Below are 20,285 nucleotides of genomic sequence, written 5' to 3'. Positions count from 1 at the left end.
CAGAGCTTTCATATAGTGACTGCATTTTGTCCATCTTGGTGAGAGTATGGTGACGTTTTAGCTATGAGAATACAAGCATACTACTACCTAGTAAGCTGGTAGTAATGGTGATTGAGTGTCAATCAAACAGGTGGTATTATCCTATATGATATTACGTTCTTGAACATTGTTGAAGTTTCACTTTTCAGACAGGTGAAGAGTTTGCCATTGGCTTGTACATGATGGGAAGGCATAAGGGGATGAGTCACTTATTTTGGGATAACCAGCCTGTGACTTGGTCTTGTAGTTACTCTGCACAGTATATATGGCTAGTCCAATTGAACTTCTGGTAGCTTCTAGGATGTTGATATTACCAACTTAATAATGTCACTGAATTTGAATGATATGTGGCTTGACAATCTCTTACTGGAGATGGTTTTCACTGGCACTTCTGAACTATGAATATCACTAGCCACAGCTCAGCCTTGCCTGAATGTTGTCTAAGTCTTGCACATGCAGGCATTTGCATGTGCTGATTTGCTGTCCTCATTTGCTGAGGAGTTGTGAGAGAAATTAAACAATGTGCAATCATCAGTGAACTATTTCTGACCTTTTGATAGAAGGGAAGTCATTCATGGGACAGCTGAAGATGGTTGAACCTGAGATACTTTCATATAAAAATTCTGAAATGATGCTCAATGTCTGTGATGATTAATCTCTAACAAGTACAACCAAGGAAAAGTATAACACTTCACATTAGAGTATTTGTTTTTTTTTAATGTCCATTGACTTTATTTTGGCCAAATATTGTGTTGATGTCACTTCATCTCATCTCCCCTTCAGAATTCACTCTTGGTTCTTGTTCAGAACATGGTTCATGTGATGAGCTACAAAACTGAGTGGGCATTAGTGAGCAGACTATTGAATAAGTGCCAGTCATTATCACTATTGATGACACTTTACATGAATTTGCTGATTACTGGAAGTAAACACATGAGGCTATCCTTAGTTGGTTTGGGTCTGTCCTGATTCTTGTGAGCAGAACATACCTGCGCAATTTTTTGAAATTATTAAGCAGCTGCTGGAAACAATTGAACAGAAACCAAGGGATTTGGTGTTCAAACATTAGTAAGTCTTGATGGGTTGTTCAAGATTTGGAGTATAATTTTTATCTCTTTACTTAGAGAAAGATATGGAGCTAGTGTGGTGTTCTGTTGATTAAATAGGCTGATTAAGGATAAAATGAAAAAAGGTTCTCCAGTGCTCATTGGAGTCTATTAAAGTGAGAGGACTTGCCAATGAGACATAAAAGATTTTAAGAGATAAAAGCATAAGGGGATATAAAGCTTTAATTCTAACTCTAACTGTAAAGTTTAGTGTCAGGAACTATAGAAGAGGCTTGACTCAAAAGCAGAACAGCGGAGATGATTCAGAAATGAATTCTAATAATAGACTGCAAAATAACAAACTATAAGGGGCCACAAAACAAGACAGAACAGTTACTAAGCATCATGGGCAACAAGATAACTGAAGGTTAGGAGCAACTGGTTGAGGCTGGTTTCTTCAAAGGATGAACAAGAACTGTGGATGAGAGCTGGGTTTAAATAGGCTGCAGAAGATGAGTTGGAAATGAATAGCTGGTGATTCGTGATAGTTGGGTGGAGAATGAAATGTGCCTGACATTTAGAACTAAGGTTTATAATTTCAGAATAAGGAGTTGCTCATTTAGGACAGTGACAGTGGCAGAGGCTGAAGACCTTTTGGAATGCTCTACCTCAATAATTTGTGGATATTTAGAATCTGTATCTATTTAGGCTGAGGTAGATCCAGAGCAGTATTTGTGACAAGTTAAAGGATAAGACACTAAAGATCTGTAAGTTTAAAAATTGTTTAAAAACAGTAAAAACACATGTTAAAAAGGGCTAAAATACTAAAAGGTATTTAATTCATTTCATTGTTTCTTTCATTCTTTATTGTGTAAAGTTAAGCTCTAATAGTATTATCAGTGATCTGCAGAGTAGCCTTGATCTGCTAGCCTGAGGTCGATTGCTTCTGTCTCCACCCACATACCCAGGGGACATTGCTGTACTTTCTTCACTTGAGTAAAAGTTCTCAATGAAGACACATCATGTCCCTGTCGTGATTATTTCTCCCCGTTTTTCAGGGGCGTAATATTATGGAGGCACCGCTGAGATGGCGCTTCAGATGTCCGGTGTCCACAACCTGGTGGCTAAAGTAATGAAAAAGGGTGCTGCTGTGTCAAGGAGAGCTGGAAGCTGGTTGTGGGGTACATGTCATCTGAGGCCAGTCAGAGATCATCAGGGACATTAAAAACCATCCAGTTCAGAGCCAACTCCTGCACATTAAGTTTCTCCTGTCCTGTCAACATGCCAGCCTTAGAAGAGCTACAAGAAGCAGTAGTAGGAGGGTTACATACCCCGACTAGAGACAATTTGCTCGAAGTTTGTGATTTTCTTGACATATCAGGCGAGTGAAGAACAGCTGTTGAAGGAAAGTCCCGCATATCACTAGTGACTCATGTAATGAAATTTCTTGAAAGAGAAGAAGTGGCAGAGTTAGACGATGACGGCAGGTCGGAATGGTTGTGGCTGAAAGAGAAAATTGCAGACTTGACCAAGGGTACAGGTAATGGAACAGCCCCAGCTGGGGAATGTGTGGAAAGGGCAGGGTCATGGAGAGAAGTAGAGGTACAAAGAACTGTGAAGCAACATAAAGAATGGGAAAGTGAGCAGCTCACCCCTGTTAATGCTACTGTTCATGAGTCTCAGTACCAGTCTCAAACTACTGTGGGCCCACAAGTCAGCAGGCAGCCCTCCGTCAGTGCTCAGCCACGGCAGCCAAGCCCATGCTGGCACAAAGATTTCAAAATCTCTGGCCAAATAGGCGAACCAGGCCAAAAGGATAAACTGACATTCTCCAGCTTTACTCAGCAGATTGAGAATGGACTGAACTGAGGTTATCCTGAAATAGAAATAGTAGATGGGGTAGTTGGAGCTCTTTCTCCAGGCTCACAGTTACGCAGCTATTTGGAGGGAAAACCCAACCTGATTCTCCCCACACTCCGATGCATCCTGTGCTCCCACTTCCAAGAAAAGAGCTTTACCAGCAGCTAGCTTCCGAAGCAAAGAACAGCAAAGAAACCCCTCAGAGTGTCCTCATGCGGGTTCTAGATTTGAGGCAGAAAGTGCCGTTGGCTTCCCAAGAGTCAGAATCAGGGCTTAGGTACGATCCAGCTTTAGTCCAGAGAATGTGTTTACACACATTACTTACTGGTCTCCAGAATGACAGTATCAGGATAGACATGCAGCCTCTCCTCCTCAATACTGAGACCTCTGATGAACTTTTGTTAGAGAGGTTAAAAATCGCCTGTGCTAATGAGGCCAAGAGAAGAAACAAAAAGAAGTCTAACACCCCACAGTCAGCAACAAGTGTAAGTGTAGTGCAGTCAGAGGATCGGCCACCTGCTACGTGCCGGGTGAAGGAAGACAAAACACAGGTTTCCCCTGGACTGTTAACGGAGATACAAGAGCTTAGGACAGGTGTAGCTTCTTTAAAAGGTCTCAGTGCAGAGATAGCTTAGATTAAAGAGACTCTACAACAGACGGGTTTCAGCAACAGCCCTGTGCTCCACCTGCAGTCAGAGACCCTCAGTCACCTGCTTCACCGCAGCAGTATTACAACAGCTACAGTCAGCCACAAGCACCTGCTCCAAAACAGCCTCAGTATGGACCTAATCAGTACACTAACCACTCTGTCCATGCTCCACGGAGATGTTATATCTGCCAGCAGACAGGAGCAAATGGACGCTGTCTGCACTGCTACCGATGTGGAAGTGGAGAACATTTTCAAGCCAGCTGCAAAATTAGAGGAATCAGACAGTCGAGAGAGGCTCCCTTAAACAGGGAATGGTTACCACCATGGGACGGGTGTTAACCATGACTAGCAAAGAGTCCCAGAAATGTGAAAATTGTGGCAGTATAGACTCACCTGACAAACTGAAACAAGGGTCATCCTGTAAAGAGAAAAATGTTAACACTCCACCCCCCCCACCTTAGCTCGGGTTGGCCACCCCCACAAAGTCACCTCACTAGTTGGCAGGCAGTGTATTGTCCAGTGTTACCTGAATGGCCACAAGCTTTATGGGACATAGGCTCTCAGGTGTCAATAATTGATGAAAGATTGAAAGAGGAATACTTGCCAACCACAAGGCTGAGAGTTGTCTCTGAGATACTTGTCTCATGTGATGATTTGAAATTGACTGCCGCAAACGGAACGGAAGTGCCATACTTGGGATGGATTGAAACAACTTTCCGGCCAGCCTCTGAACCTGACCAAGCAGAAGAACTGATCATTCCGGTGCTTGTAATGAAAGACTGGCACCTGTCTCATCCCATCATTGGCTTCAATGTTATTGAGCACATCCTGACTAAGACCGAAAAGGCTAAACAGTACAGCACGGTGAGGAAAACTTTCCCAGGTTTCAAAGGAAACAAGATGAGAGCTTTTAGAGGAGAGCAAGAAGATGAGTATGCAGTGAAAATGAAGAAAGAGGAGGTTGCAGTCGCAAAACACAGCAGTATTCAAGTTAATTGTCGTATAGCTGCACAGCCTTTTAAAGAGGACGTGACCATGTTATTCCAGCCAGACCTGAATCCGCAGTGGCCAGATGGTCTTGAGTTTTATGACACACCAGTCAGAGTCAGGAAGGGTGTACTCCCAGTCATCACAATTGATGTTTCTAACCCAACTGGCCATGACATTGTTCTGTTGGGGCGCACTTTAATTGGCAAAGTACAAACTATTATGACAGTTCTGCCCACCCCGATTTCTGAGAAAGTTGCAACACTAGCCACAGTGAGCCACAGCAGCATGAGACCCACAGGTCGTGCCAGTGAACAGTGGGACCCACCTGTAGATCTGAGTCACCTCAGTGAGGATCAGAGACCAGTAGTGAAACAGATGCTTAGAGAAGAGTATCATTCCTTCTCAAGGTCGGACAATGATATTAGCTGCATTGAAAACTTGCATATGACTATTTCGCTCAAAGACACCGAACCAGTCAAACACACATATATATCAGTGCCAGGCCCCCTGTACCAGGAAATGAAGGGTTACCTCCAAGATCTGATAGCACAGGGCTGGGTCAGGAAGTTAAACTCTTCTCCTCCCCGGTTGCGTGCATTAGAAAAAAAGATGGCACCCTCCGGTTGTGCATAGATTACAGAGACCTGAACAGGAAGACCCATCCCGACTGTCAGCCTATCCCTCGTGTCCAAGACATCATGGACAGACTAGGTGGTAACTCCTGGTTTTCCCTCCTCGATCAGGGAAAAGCTTACCACCAGGGATTCATGCCAGAAGAGAGCAGACCGCTGACAGCTTTTGTTACCCCGTGGGGGCTTTATGAGTGGATTTGCATCCCCTTCGGCCTCATGAATGCCCCTGCGCCCTTCCAATGTTGTATGGAGGAATGTTTGGAAGGGCTTCGGGATGACATCTGCATTCCTTATCTGGATGATACACTGGTTTTCAGTAAAACCTTCGACGACCATGTGGATAATGTACGAACAGTGCTGCAACACCTCAGAGAGTACGGCATCAAACTCAAGCCAAGTAAGTGTGACCTATTCAACCCTGAGGTCCGCTATTTGGGCAGAAGGGTTTCTGCAGAGGGCAGTAGAGTTGATCCAGCCGACTTCGAAGCTGTTAGACACTAAAAGACATCAGACCTCAGACTGTGGGCCAACTCAGAAAAATGCTTGGTTTGCTCACCTACTACAGGCTTTTCACAGAAAGCCAGCTGTCTGTATGAGCTCCTGAAAACAGATCCGGCTGAAGCTCCTGACAACGGAAAACCACAAACCAGGGTAAAGAAAGCGAGCCATGTTGTACCCTCAAACATGCCGATCCTGTGGACAGACCAGCACCAACAGGTACTTGGACTGTCTGCTCCATCCACCAGTGTTAGGTTTCCCTAACTTTACTTTACCATCAAGTACAGACCGGGAAAAGAGAACAGTGATGCCGATGCTTTGTCGAGAATGCCGCTGGATGTAGAGTCAATGATGAGAGAATGTTCAGAGGAACTGCCGCCTAACACCATCGCTGCCGCCATACAAGTTGTTGAAGTACAGAAAGAGTCCCCAGCAACTTGGTCACTCACAGCTGTATCTATGTCAGCCTCAGCTGAAAATGAGCCAGCCATTGCGACAATCAGCCCAATACCAAAAGAAGAGTAGCACAAAAATCAGACCCCGTCACCTGTCCTGTGTTAGAGAGTAAACTGTCAGGTTCCAAGCCACCAGTCAGAGAGCTGAGAGCATTCAGTCGGAGGACAAGATGCTTGTTCAGAGAATGGGACAAACTGACAACAGACGATGATGGCATTCTACACTGAACCACTGCTGCCCGCAAGCAATTAGTCTTGCCAGAAAGCTACAAGGGGAAGGTGTTGGAAGAACTGCACAATCACATGGCGCCATTTGGCGCTGATCCAAGGCACTGATCGCACAGTATCTGTAGTGCGTGACCGCTTCTTCTGGCCATATATGCAATCAGACGGAGAGCACTATATGACCAAAGCCTACACTTGTCTAAAACAGAAAAAGCCCTGCCACGATACCAGGGCCCCGTTGACAAATATTGTGATAACACAGCTATTTGAATTGGTGTGTATTGACTTCCTCCATCTCAACCGATGCAAAGGTGGATATCAGTACATCCTTGTTATTGTTGATCATTTCACACGTTTTGCTCAGGCATACGCAACCACATCAAAATCGGGGAAAACTGCTGAAAATCTCATCTTCAATGACTGTGCCCTGAAGTTTGGCTTCCCCTCTCGCATCCACCATAACCAAGGAGGAGAGTTCGAGAATCAGTTGTTCAATCAGTTAAAGAAGCTCGGCGGAGTGGCTGGGTCCAGAACAACGCCCTCTCACCCGATGGGGAACGGTCGAGTGGAACGCATTGTTGCAAATGCTAAGGACACTGATGAAGACACAGAAATCAAACCGGAAGGAGTCCCTGAACAAACTGGTGTGTGCCTATAACTGCACACACTGCGAAGTGACAGGCTACTCACCGTTTTACCTCCTGTACGGGAGATCACCCAGGCTGCCAGCTGATATGCTTGTTGGACTGCGCACAGAGCCAGGTTCCAGTGATCAGCGGAATTATGTGGACAAATGGAACCAAGGTATGGAGGAAGCATACGCCATTGTAAACCAAAATGCTCAAAGGGCTGCCGAAAGGAGTAAAAGGTACTATGACACAAAGTAAGGAGTTCAGTGCTACAACCCGGTGAGCGTGTCCTGACACCCAGAGGAGGACCAGGTAAACTCCGGAACTATTGGGAGGACACAGTCCACACAGTAGTGAGACAAATGGGGTCAGACCTGCCAGTTCATGAACTGAGACCAGAAAGTGGTAAGAGACGCTCCAGAATCCTGCACAGAAACTTGCTAACGCCCTATGATCACTTACCTTTTGAGAAGCAACCAGAGATAGCTCCAAGTGACCAGGGGAGACAGAAAAAGAGACACCAGCCTGCACATCAAACTCGGGAAACAGACGAGGACAGTGAGGATGAGTATGAGCTTCATTATGAGCCACTCCAGCCCCCCACGGTGCCAGCAGAAGGAAATGAGACATTGGGTGGACCAGAGATGGAGCCTGAACACGGGCACCCACCAGCAGAAGGGAGAGTTGAAACGCAAGCTCCTGTTGCACCACCAGCGCAGCCTCCTGAAGGAAATCAACTGGAGGAGTTTAGTGCACCTGCTGAAAACCCGCCTGGTGAGGAAACAGACTTACCTGCTGGAAATCTGCCTGATGAGCATTCCTCCCACCCCTCTTCTTCACCAAGTGCTGCTACTGAACCCGAGGAGCCACCGTACCAGTTACCACAAAGGCAGAGACACCCGCCGAGACGTATGACCTACGATCAGCTTGGCGCCCCTTCCTGCTACAGTGTCCAGCCAGCACCTCAGACGTTGCCTCTCTACCATGCACCAGGATTGGTCCCATGGCTGCCACCCGTACAGCCATACTACTTCCAGCCCCAGCCCACCCCCATGTACGGACACCAGCCAGTGTGAGCCTACAGACTTGATGTTTGACTAACGTCACGGGCAATGCATAGACTGTTTAGGCAGATCATTGCCATGAGAGACTAATGGACTGTTGAAAGACTACGTATAGACTGTCTTAGTGGCCCATCACCAGACATAGACTGTGGCCCTGTGATTATGGACCACTGACAGTCATCAAACTGTGACCCTTGACCCTTGACCCTTGAGTACCAACTCACAGAAGGTCTTCAGTGCCAATTTCATGAAAGACTGTAAAAAAAAGGGAAAAGGGAAAACTGTTTAATGTTGGGACAACATTTAGTTTTGTAGGGGAGTGTGTGACAAGTTAAAGGATAAGACACTAAAGATCTGTAAGCTTAAAAATTGTTTTAAAACAGTAAAAACACATGTTAAAAAGGACTAAAATACTAAAAGGTATTTAATTCATTTAATTGTTTTCTTTAATTCTTTATTGTGTAAAGTTAAAGCTCTAATAGTATTATCAGTGATCTGCAGAGTAGCCTTGATCTGCTAGCCTGAGGTCGATTGCTTCTGACTCCACCCACATACCCAGGGGACATTGCGGTACTGATGCACCATCAATAACTCTTGGAGACGTGAGGCGAGATATAGGCTTTTATTGGCTGGAAGATAGAACAAGCAGCAATTGACCACCACACCGCATCCTGAAGACTGAGGCCGGAGCTGTGTCTCCAATCGCCTTTATACCGGGGTCCGTGGGAGGAGCCACAGGAGCAGTCAGCGGGGGGGGGGGGGGGAGGGTGTCCAGACAGGTATATGTAGTTCACCACAGATACTTTCTTCATTTGAGTAAAAGATCTCAATGAAGACACATCACGTCACTGTCGTGATTATTTCTCCCCATTTTTCAGGGGCGTAACATATTCTTTAGTCCTTTTCAAATATCCTTCTCAAATTTATCTTTTCAAATATAATTTTAATGCACTTTAAAACAATTTATGGATTCTACTTCCATAATTGTCATTCATGTGTTTAAGTATTCTAACAATCTTCTGGGCAAAAGGAATAGAACAAAATTTCCAAATTTCTCCCTTCACTCTTTTGTGGTTAGTGATAAATTTATGTAAATGAAACACACGGTCAGGAGCAGTAGGGATTTTATTTTGTGTCCAATATGTTTCACAGCACCAGATGTCGGGAAGTTCAAAGGCAAAGGTTCAAAGACATTTATTATCAAAGTACTGTATGTATGCAGTAAACAACTCTAAGATTCATAAAAACACAAAATGCTGGCAGAACTCAGCAGGCCAGACTGAGATTCATCTTCTCCAGTTAGCCACGAAACAAAAAGAATCATGGAAGATATTCAAAGAAAAACATCAACCCTTCCCCATGCACAAAAAAACAAATTGTGCAAATGCCAACGAGAACATCAAACCCAATCCGGGGCATATACAAATCTAACAAATCACACAAATGCAACACAAAATAATATGCAAAATCACAGAATATAAAAATATAAAACAGAAAGAGTCTAATTTGAGCAACAGTTCACAGTCCGATTCATAAATCGCAAAACTTTGTTAAAATCCTTCGACAGCATTGAGGAAGGGAGAAACCACTTAAACACAGAGCCTTCCCTCAAAACCAGCAAGCGAGAGATCAGTCACATACAGACACTCTCTCTGTGTCAGCAGCAAGCGAGAGGTAAGTAGTTGGCTCTGTACACTTGCTCATCTTTTGTATTCGTCACAATGTTTTAATCTCCCTTGACACTTTAATCGGCAAGAAATGGAGTTGATGATGGTTCTAAGCTTCTTCACCTCCTGGAATTCTCTCGGAGACAGCAAAGCCCTAGATCACTCAATCAATGTTCAAACTGTTAATCACAGGCTCTAATAGTACTAGAAACACATTTAAAATGTAGAAGTGAAATAGATAGTTGGATGAACTATCTGGAAGCTGTCGCACAGGGAAGTGTTCCTATATCCTTTAACTGTTCTTGTGAATGGAAAACAACAGCACTCCGGCAGCATCCAAAGTCCAAAAGACCATAAAACATAGGAACCAATTTAGACCATTTGGCCCATCGAGTATGCCTTGCCATTTCATCATGGTTGATCTGTTGTCCTTCTCAATCACATTCTGTTGCCTTCTCCACATTACTTTTGATGCCCTTACTAATTAAGTACCTGCCAACCTCTGCTTTAAATACCCCCAAAGACTTGGCCTCCACAGCCGTCTGTGGCAATGCATTCCACAGATACACCACCCTCTAGCTACAGAAGTTCCTCCTCATCTCTGTTGAATATACTACAGCATTTATGTTCTACTCAGAATCTACAAAAAAATCATAGATACATGGAATATAGATTCAGGATTCAAAGAACATTTATGATCAAAGAATGTATAAATTATACAACCTTGAGATTTGTCTGATTCCAGGCAGCCACAAAGCAGGAAACCCAAAAGAACCCAGTTATAAAAAAGAAAGATCAACACCCAATGCACAGCAAAAGAGAAAAAACACAATCATGCAAACAACAGAAGCAAGCAGCAGCATTCTGAACCAAATTGAGTCCATAGATATGAATTGCCAGAGCTTCCAGAGTAGGCCCAAAGCCTCGGACTCAAGTTCATCATACAATGGAGGTGTGATGCACCACCAATAACTCTCTCTGAGACGTAAAGGTGAGATATCGGCTTTTATTGACTGGAAGAAGGAACAAGCACTCATTTCTCTTCCCACACATCATTCAACATCTAGCACACTGCTAGTGTCTTCCACAGTGAAGACGATGCAAGATATTCATTTAGTTCAATATGCCCACATTATTATTTCCCTGGCCTCATTTTCTAGCAGTCCAATATCCACTGTCATATCTCCTTTATTTTTTACATACTTGAAAAAACTTTTACTATCCACCTTGATATTGTTTGCTAGTTTGCTTTCACATTTCATCATTTCCTTCCTAATAATTCTTTTAGTTGCTTTCTGTAGGGTTTAAAAAGCTTCCCAATCCTTTGTCTTAGCACTAAACTTTGCTTTGTTGTATGCTGTCTCTTTTGCTTTTACATTAGCTTTGACTTCCCTTGTCAGCCACGGTGGAACTATTTTACCATTTGTGTATTTCGTCATTTTTGGAATACATCTATCCTGCACCTTCCTCATTTTTCCTAGAAATTCACACCATTGCTGCTCTGCTGTCATTCCTGTCAGCATCCCTTTCCAATTTACTTTGGCCAACTTCTCTCTCATACCACAGTAATTTCACTTACTCCACTGAAATACTGCTACATCAGGCTTTACTTTCTCCCTATCAAATTTCAAGTTGAACTCAATCATATTGTGATCACTGCCTCCTAAGGGTTTCTTTTACCTTATAACCTCCCCAAATACCTCCGGTTCATTACATAACACCCAATCCAGTATAGCTGATCCAGTATAGCTCAACGACAAGCTGGTCTAAAAAGCAATTTCTTTTGCATTCAACAAACTCCCTCTCTTGAGATCCATTACAAACCTGATTTTCCTAATTTACCTGCATGTTAAAATCTCCCATGACTATCATAATATTGCCCTTTTGACTCACTTTTTCTATTTCCCTTTGTAACATGTGGCCACATCCCAGCTACTGTCATCAGGGTCCTTTTACACTTGCAGTTTCTCAACTGCAGGGGAATGCCATGGAGACCAGGTTACTGGCACTGAACATAGGTCTGTGGTGCAGAAGGGAAAGAAGGAGAAGAAGGCAGCAGAGGTAATATGGGACTCAATAGTCAGGGGAACAGACAAGAGATTCTGTGGACGTGAAGGGGACATCCAAGTGCTATGTTGCCTCACAGTTGCCAGGGTCAGGGACATCTCAGATTGTGTCCACAGCATTTTGGAGAGGGCTGGAGGGCAGCCAGATGTCTTGGTACATATTGGTACAAATGAAATAAGAAGGTCCTGAAGAGAGAAGTTAGAGAGCTAGAAAGCTCAGCAGAAAGCTGAGAAGCAGGACCTCAAGGGTAGTAATTTCTGGATTGCTATCTGTGCCACACACCAGTGAGGGTAGAAACAGGGTGAACTGGCAGATAAGTGTGTAGCTGAGAAGCTGGTTTAGGGGCCAAGGCATCAGATTCTTGGATAATTGGGATCTCTTCTGTGGGAGGTATGACTTGTTCAAAAGTGATGGTTTGCACCTGAACCCAAGGGGAACCAATATTCTTGCAGGCAGGTTTGTTAGAGCTATTGGGGTGGGTTTAAATTAATTTGGTGGGGGGGGGTAAGAATTGGAGTGAAGGGACTCGGATTAGGATAGATGGTAAAAAAGCAAAGATAGCATGCAGTCAGACTGTCAGGAAAGGCAGGCAGATGACTGAACAAAACTGCAGCCAGCAGGGTGAGTATCAGTGCATTAGGGACACAGAATCAAACAGGGTAGAAAATACAGTACCTAAAATGTTATATCTCAGTGCATGGAGTATAAGCAATAAGGTGGATGATCTTACTGCACTGTTACAGATTGTCAGGTATGAAGTTGTTAGCCATCACTGAAGTGTGGCTGAAGGATGGTCGTAGTTGGGAGCTGAATGTCCAAGGATACACGTTATATCAGAGGGATAGGAAGGCAGGCAGAGGGGGTGGAGTGGCTCTGCTAGTATGGCATCAATAACATACGTGTTACTCAACATGGCAAAGGTAAGTTATCCTTTAACCGTTATCTCTGATCACTGACACTGTGGACTTTTGGAGACTTATATAGAACATAGATCAGTACAGCAATATCCATCCAGCAATGTTCTGCCAGCTCCTTGCTGTATGTAGATTGGTTTGTTTCCAGTAGTCACCAACAGAGCAATAGTGAAGACACTTCAAAAATACTTAATTTGTTAAAATGCTTGACCTCCATCGTTGTGGTTGACCATGAGTACTGTGCCTCTGGTAGTCACTGAGAGTGGCTTCTCCAGGGCACAAGCCAGGACAGAGTTGATATGGAGATCCGCCTGTTGCCCATGCAGTGGGACCCCCTCCCCATGTTGATGACGGGTCCAAAGGAATGTCGAAAGTTGCTACAGTTTGGTGCCAGCAGCATCGCAGGAGTTGCCGTGCCGGTGCTGGGTACAGCAGTCAGCCGCCTTCGGGACTCCGACTCCGGATTTTTCCTCGGGGTTTACTCCCAAAGCCTTTCCCGTGAGCGGGTATAGCCGCAAGGCAGTAGAGGTTTGAAATCAGAGTTTTCCTTCTCCTAGATTAGCTACCATCTGTGGTTAACGAGCCCCATCTGCCCAGAGCAACTGGTTTTAAGGTGCCAGTGGCTCGCCTTTGCCCCTTCTCCTGTCAGTGAGAACAGCTCCGCCGGACATAAGAGCTATGCCAAAGGTGAAGGCCAGGAGTTGGACTTGGTTGTCAGAGGCTGTTTGAGACGCACGCCATGAAGAGCATTTGATTAGCAGTGGGAGCTCATCCCCACTACCACCCTTCGGCTATGAGCTCCCTTGCAGCCTTGGAGCCAATTTGTTATAAATTGCTTTAAAATTCCTCAAAGACATTAAAGAAATGAAAATCTTTCTTTGTTACATCTGAACTGTTTTACCAGAAATGTTGCCTCAAACAAAACAAGATTTTGACTGAAACAAAAGAAGGAATTTTTGCTGAAACATTTTGTTGAGTGGGAACTTTGTAAAACTAATTAGTTTTTGACTCATTATTTTGCCCACCCAAATTTGATGAAGTGCAGTTTCAAGATCAGATTGGCAGCCATCCACAGTGGTACAAACACTAGTTTTCCTGTTTTGGTTTCAATTACATATTAAGTGGCAACACTACCTCATATCTCATTCACAAAATGCATTCTACATGCACTAACAATACTCAGAAATTAAATTCAGGCTTATTATTGCAGTAAGACTTTTCTTGTCTGGGTCAGTGAAAATGAAATTACTGTACTTAATAGCTCAATAAAGAAAACATGATTAGAGGTATCAGATATGAATTTCAGAAAGAGAGATCATATTTGATTATTTGAGGAGCAACAGCTGTACCAAACTAAAGACATGAAATTGTTCTTTAGATAAGACAGTGAATATCTTGCACTTCTTCCAGTCTTGTGCACACAAGAGATTTTGCAGATGCTCGAAATCCAAAGCAACAGACTCAAAGTGCTGGAGTAACTCAGCAGGTCAGGCAGGCAGCATCCATGAAAATTAGTAAACAGTGGAAGTTTCAGGCCAAGACCATTCATCAGGACAGGAAAGGAAGGAGCAAGAAGCCAGAATACAAACAAACAAGAGGTGAAACCAGGTGGGTGAGGAAGGGCAGTTGATGTATGAAGCTAGGGGGTGATAAATGGGAAAAGTAACAGGCTGGAGAAGGAACCTGATGGGAAAGAAGAGTGCACTATGAGAGAAAGGGAAGGAGTAGAAGTACTAGAAGGAGATGATAAGCAGGTGAGGGGAAGGGAACAGAAGAGGAGAGAGGGGGGCCAGAATGAGGAATTGAAGAAGAGGGAAGGGGAGGGGAGTAAAGCTAGCAAAAGTTGGAGAAATCTATGTTCATGCTATCAGGTTGGAGGTAACCTTGGTGGAACATAAGATGTTGTTCCTCCAACCTGACAGTGGCCTCATTGTGGCCATAGAGGAAGCCATAGATCAACACGCCAGAATGGGAATGGTGATTGGAATTAAGATGACTGGTGACTGGAAAATCCTGCTTTTTGCAGATGAAACAAAGGTGCTTGACAAACTGGTCTCCCAGTCTACAACGAGTTTCACTAATGAAGAGAAGGCCATGTCAGGAGCACTGGATACAGTGGACAAGACAACCCTAACAGATTCGCAAGTGAAAAGTTGTCTCACCTGGAAGAAGTGTTTGGGGCCCTGAGGGAGGAGGGTAATGGGCAGGTGTCACACTTCTTCCGGTTGCAGCTTTGTGTGCCAGAAGGGAGATTAGTAGCGAGGGACACATGGACAAGGGAATCATGAGCAAGCAAAGCAGAGTGGTGGGGGAGGGGAGGTACAGATGTGTTTGATGGTAGGATCCCATTGAAGATGGCGGAAGTTGCAGAGAATGATATAGTGGATGCAGAGGCCCATGGGATGCTAAATGAGAACAAGAGGGACTCTATCCCTGTTAGGATGGTGGAAAGATGGGATGAGGGCAGTTATCTGAATAATGGAGGAGATTCAGGAGAGGGTAGCATCAATGGTGAATGAAGGGAAACCCCATTCTTTGAAGAAGGAGGATATCTCTGAAGCCCTGGAATGGAAAGCCTCATCCTGGGAACAGATGAAGGAACTGAGAAAAAGGAATGGCAGTTTACAGGAGACAGGGTGGAAAGTGGTATAGACAGGATAGCCATGGGAGTTAGTAGATTTATAGAAGATATCAGTAGACAGTATGTCTCCAGAGATGAAGACAGAGAGATCTAGAAAGAGGAGAAAATGGTGTCAGAAATGGACCAAGTAAACTTAAGGGCAGGGTGGAAGTTGAAGGCAAAGTTGATGAAGTTATCGAGCAGTATGGGTGCATGAACAGCACCAATTAAAATGAAGAGTCCATGTTCCAAGCCTTCCCTGGTAATACTCCCCAACTCTTTCTGCACTACACTGCTACCCAATTCTCTGCACAGTTCTAAAGCTCCTTTACTCCACCTCAGACAACTCCTGGCCCAGAACCCCTCACTCTAACTGTCCCCAAGCTCACCGATTATGGTGCATAATTGAGATGCTGATCCCCAATGTCTTCAAAGTACTGATTGCCCCAGTAGAAGACAGATCTACAGCATGCCCTCTCCTGAACACCAAGACACTAACTATCCTAAATCCATACTTATTTTTTCAGGTTCCAACCTCCAGGAGTCTGATCTCAATCCTGGATGGTACATTTTCTGTTCTGCTCCCCACAGTGTACTAAGATAATGTGAGATGCTGAATTAGTTATTTTGTATGCCACTGAGGTTTGAAGTGGCAGAACCACATCTGAATAAGAATCTAATGCACTACTGAATGGCCACATATATGTTAGGCACAGTAAATAAATCTGAGAATCAAAGGAAGCTTTTTAGTTGTTTAAGTGGAAAGAGTTAAAAGTTGCAAATTGAATTAACTATGAGTGATATATTATGACTACTACTTCTCCTTCTCAGGTTGTCCCTTAGGATTGAGGGCGACTTGCTTATACTGTGGCTTTATGAGTTTTCAGGTGGTTAGTGAGACTAATGAGGGAACCACACACTCTTCCACAGCCATGGTGATAAATGACTGATAGGGCAGACAACTGGGTAGTTTATGAAATGGAGTGCTGAATCTGTTGTTTTAGTTTACACAGGGCTTCTGTGTGCTTTTGATGCATGGCCTCAAGGTTCTCAAAACACTGCTAAATGCCTCTCTTCAACTTTGAGCAGTTCCCAGGAGTTAATGGGTTAATAATAGTAATGGAGAAGGCCAGGTAATATGCAAGAGTGGAGGGATATGAAGATTGTATTTACAGTGTCTCTGGCGATACAGCATAGAGAAAGGAACAGAACAGGCTAGAACACAGAACATAGAAGGATACAGCACAGCACAGGCCCTGTAATATAACCTGATAACCTGTCAACCGATGAAGTTACAAATATAATCTGATAAACTGAAAAGTATAAACTGATAAAGGGTTTTAGCCTGAAACAATGATTGTATATTCTCCTCCATAGATGCTGCCGCACCTGCTGAGTTCCACCAGCATTTTGTGTGTGTTAAATTATTGTTCTTTTATGTTTTCCTAATTATTAATAGAATTATCTTTAAGTACCTTGAATATTTTATTTTATTAAATGAAAGAGATGGATTAAATCTGGATCCTTATAATAAACTTCTATATCAAATAATGTCACTTTACATACAGTAGAAAGCACCAGAAGTAAATTGAGAAAATATATTGTAACAAAGAAATGGCCAAATCCAGGAAATTCAGCAAAAGAAAACAAGAAACAGGTTAAAGGTTCCCAAGAACTATTTAAATTGAGAATGGACTGAGTCTGAGTTTCTGAGCCCAAAGCTTTCCAAAACCATTTGAAACAAAAGATAATTTAATGTCTGATAGGTCAATAAGTTTTCTGCATAAAAGTCTAAGCACCTTTGTACATTTGATTGATTGTTTTGTTTATAGGAATCTGGTTGAAAAATCAACTTTCAGCAGTCTTAATGCTAGTGTGAGGGACCAGGGCTTGGCTGGAACTCAGCATGTGCAGAATGATTTAATTAAAATAACCCAACCAAAATGTCCCAATACCAAATCATTCAAATATGTTCTTTCAAATAATCGCCATTCATTCAATTTCTTTCCCAAGCCCAAACATTAATCCATTTACTTAGAGAGTACTTGATTGATCCATAATTGAAAGGTGACAAATACCATAATATGTTAAGTACAGAGGCAGTGTTAGGAAATTTCAAATTGGCTCCCAGTCATTGTCATTAGAGAGAGAAAAACAAGCAAGGTTTCCTGCTCAGTAACCAGTGTTTCCTGCTGTTGAATGGGTGGCAGAATGTTTGGTATGCTGAAAAGCATATGGTTTCATTGGCCAGTTTTATGAGGATGATAACCTAGACAGAAAGTATATGACTGATGGATTGGTTGAATTTACTAAATAAGCAATGCCATTCTCTGACCAAGGATCACATTAAGTATTTGTGGTTTAAGAGCAACAAGGCCATTTAAACTTGTTGCTTAATGGCCTAAGACCTCATTTGCTTGTGAACAGCCCTATACTGAAATACTGTAAGCTCTTGGGCTGCTCAACAAGAAACAAGGTTCCATCACTTAGGTGTCCAAGAGCAGAACATGCTACGTCAGAACATCTCTTCCCTCCTGCTCGACTTTCATCTGCCTATCTTCAGGCACACAACAGATAAGAAAGCAGATGAAAATGATCCCTTCATAGTATAACAATTGAAGAGGGTGATCCTGTGTTTTAAAATCACATGATCCAGCTTTGATTCTCCCCACAGCAGATTATGTAGAGGCTATTAAACGATGAAATTATGGCAGTTGCAAAATTGACCAGACAGTTCTGGGAGCAGTTTGCTTTAACAGGGCTGATCTTCCTTTAATGATGTTAAATATCACACATAGTGAGATCACTGCTGAAGCAATGCCCATTTCCAGCGGGGTCGACACAGTTTGAATATCAAGACAGGAAACAAACACAAAATGCTAGAAGAACACATCAAAGCAGCCAGGACCTATTGAAAGGAATAAACAGTTGGTGTTTTGGGCTCAGAACAGTCTCTCTCCAATGTGGAGCACTTTACATTAATATTTGTTGCTTTTTTTGTTAATTAAGGAGACTCTCCAGACATCCAGCTTCTGTCTGAGCAGAACTGCAGCTAACTTCAGGGGTGAGATATACTAGCTGATTGAGTGATGTTGCACAATAACTTTGCACTCAACACCAGTAAGACCAAGGAATTGATTGTGGACTTCAAGAAGAGGAAGTCGTGGGAACACAGACCAGTCCTCATCAAGGAATCAGCAGTGGAATGGGTGGGCAGTTTCAAGTTCCTGCGTGTCAACATATCCGAAGATCCATCCTGGGCCCAACATATTAATGCAATTACAAAAAAAGCATGACAGTGGCTATATTTCATTAGGAGTTTGAGGAGATTTGGTATGTCACCAAAGACTCGCACAAATTTCTACAGATGTACCGTGGAGAGAATTCTAACCATCTGGTATGGAAAGTTATTATACTAAATTGGAAAAAGCTGCAGAAGATTGCAAAATTAGTCATCTCCATCATGGGCACTAGCCTCCTCCTTATGAAGATAATTCCATTTTTTACATGTACTTTTCTGTTGTTTTCAATTTATTAACCTCCCATATCCTATGGACTTGACTTATGATCATCTGCAGATCTCATTTACCCTGGCCCGAATGTTAGGGTGACCCCAGTCCCAACCCACGTATCCCTGAGTCCTGATTCCCCAGTCTCCCAATGGTCATGTCCTGTGATCCTGATACAGGACCCAACACACCTAGGCTCAGGCAGAGTTTCTGTGCTCAAAGTCTATCAGAAGACTTCTAATTGAATTTGGCCTTTCTTTTGTTTTATATAAAAAGAATGAGATGTTCACATGCACAAGAGATTCTGCAGATTCTGGAAATCCAAAGCAACACACAAAAAATGCTGGAGGATCTCAGCAGGTCAGGCAACATCAATGGAAATAAATAAAAATTCAACATTCATATTAATTCCATATAGGAAAAAGACATAACAAGTAACATCAAATTAAATATCAACAATCTGGGAACATTGTTTTCACATTAATCTTAACCTTTAACACTTGGAGCCTAAAGCAAAAACTTTTCAGCATATGACACAAATCTTGATCTCACTTCTATTTCAGTCAAATTTATTCTTTTACAAGTCAAGAATTGTTTATTCAGAGCCCCTTTGAGGTAAAATTTATTGGAAATATTTTGTATATATTTCAAGGAAGGTATATGAACATAAGGGAGACAGAAGCCTACTCTTAGTTTCTTCTGTTGATAATTCAAGAAAATTTACTGATGTTTTCTGGCTGGAATTATTTAACCATCTTGTCAGTTTTAGGAAAATAGCCTTAAATCTGCAGTTACATGTGAGTGGTCACTTGACAAACCCTTCAAGCAATGAGTTCCCTGACTTGGTTATTTTGTTCCCTGACACACGGCAACATGTCACTGTCCTGTGATGCAGATGCAATGGGTGGAAAATGCAACAAAAAGTTAACAATGGAATCTTCCTTTTAATTGAAGATCAGTAGAACCAAATATTAGGACTTCAAATTAATGACATTCACACTTCTTCATACAGGTCTGTAATGTTGAAATACATACTGTATTTTTAATGAATGCGCAGAATCAGGTTTATTATTACTTATATGTCTTATATGTCTTATGTCTTATTATTACTTCATGTCTTATATGACATGAAATTTGTTGTTTTGCAGCAGCAGTATTGTGCTAAGGCATAAAATTATAAAATAAATGAATAGTGAAAAGAATAATAATGAGATGATGTCCATGTGTTCATGGACCAGTCAGAAATTTGATGCAGGACGGGAAGAAGCTGTTCATAAATCATTGAGTGTGGGTCTTCAGGTACTGTACCTCTTCCCTCATGGTGGTAATGAGAAGAGGCATGTCGTAGTTGGTAAAGGTCCATAGTGATGGATACAACTTCTTGAGGCACCACCTCTTGATGTCTTCAGTGATGGGAAAAG

This window comes from Hypanus sabinus, chromosome X1 (assembly GCF_030144855.1).
Source record: "Hypanus sabinus isolate sHypSab1 chromosome X1, sHypSab1.hap1, whole genome shotgun sequence".
Classification (NCBI taxonomy): Eukaryota; Metazoa; Chordata; class Chondrichthyes; order Myliobatiformes; family Dasyatidae; genus Hypanus; species Hypanus sabinus.
Note: the sequence above shows the minus strand (reverse complement) of the source record.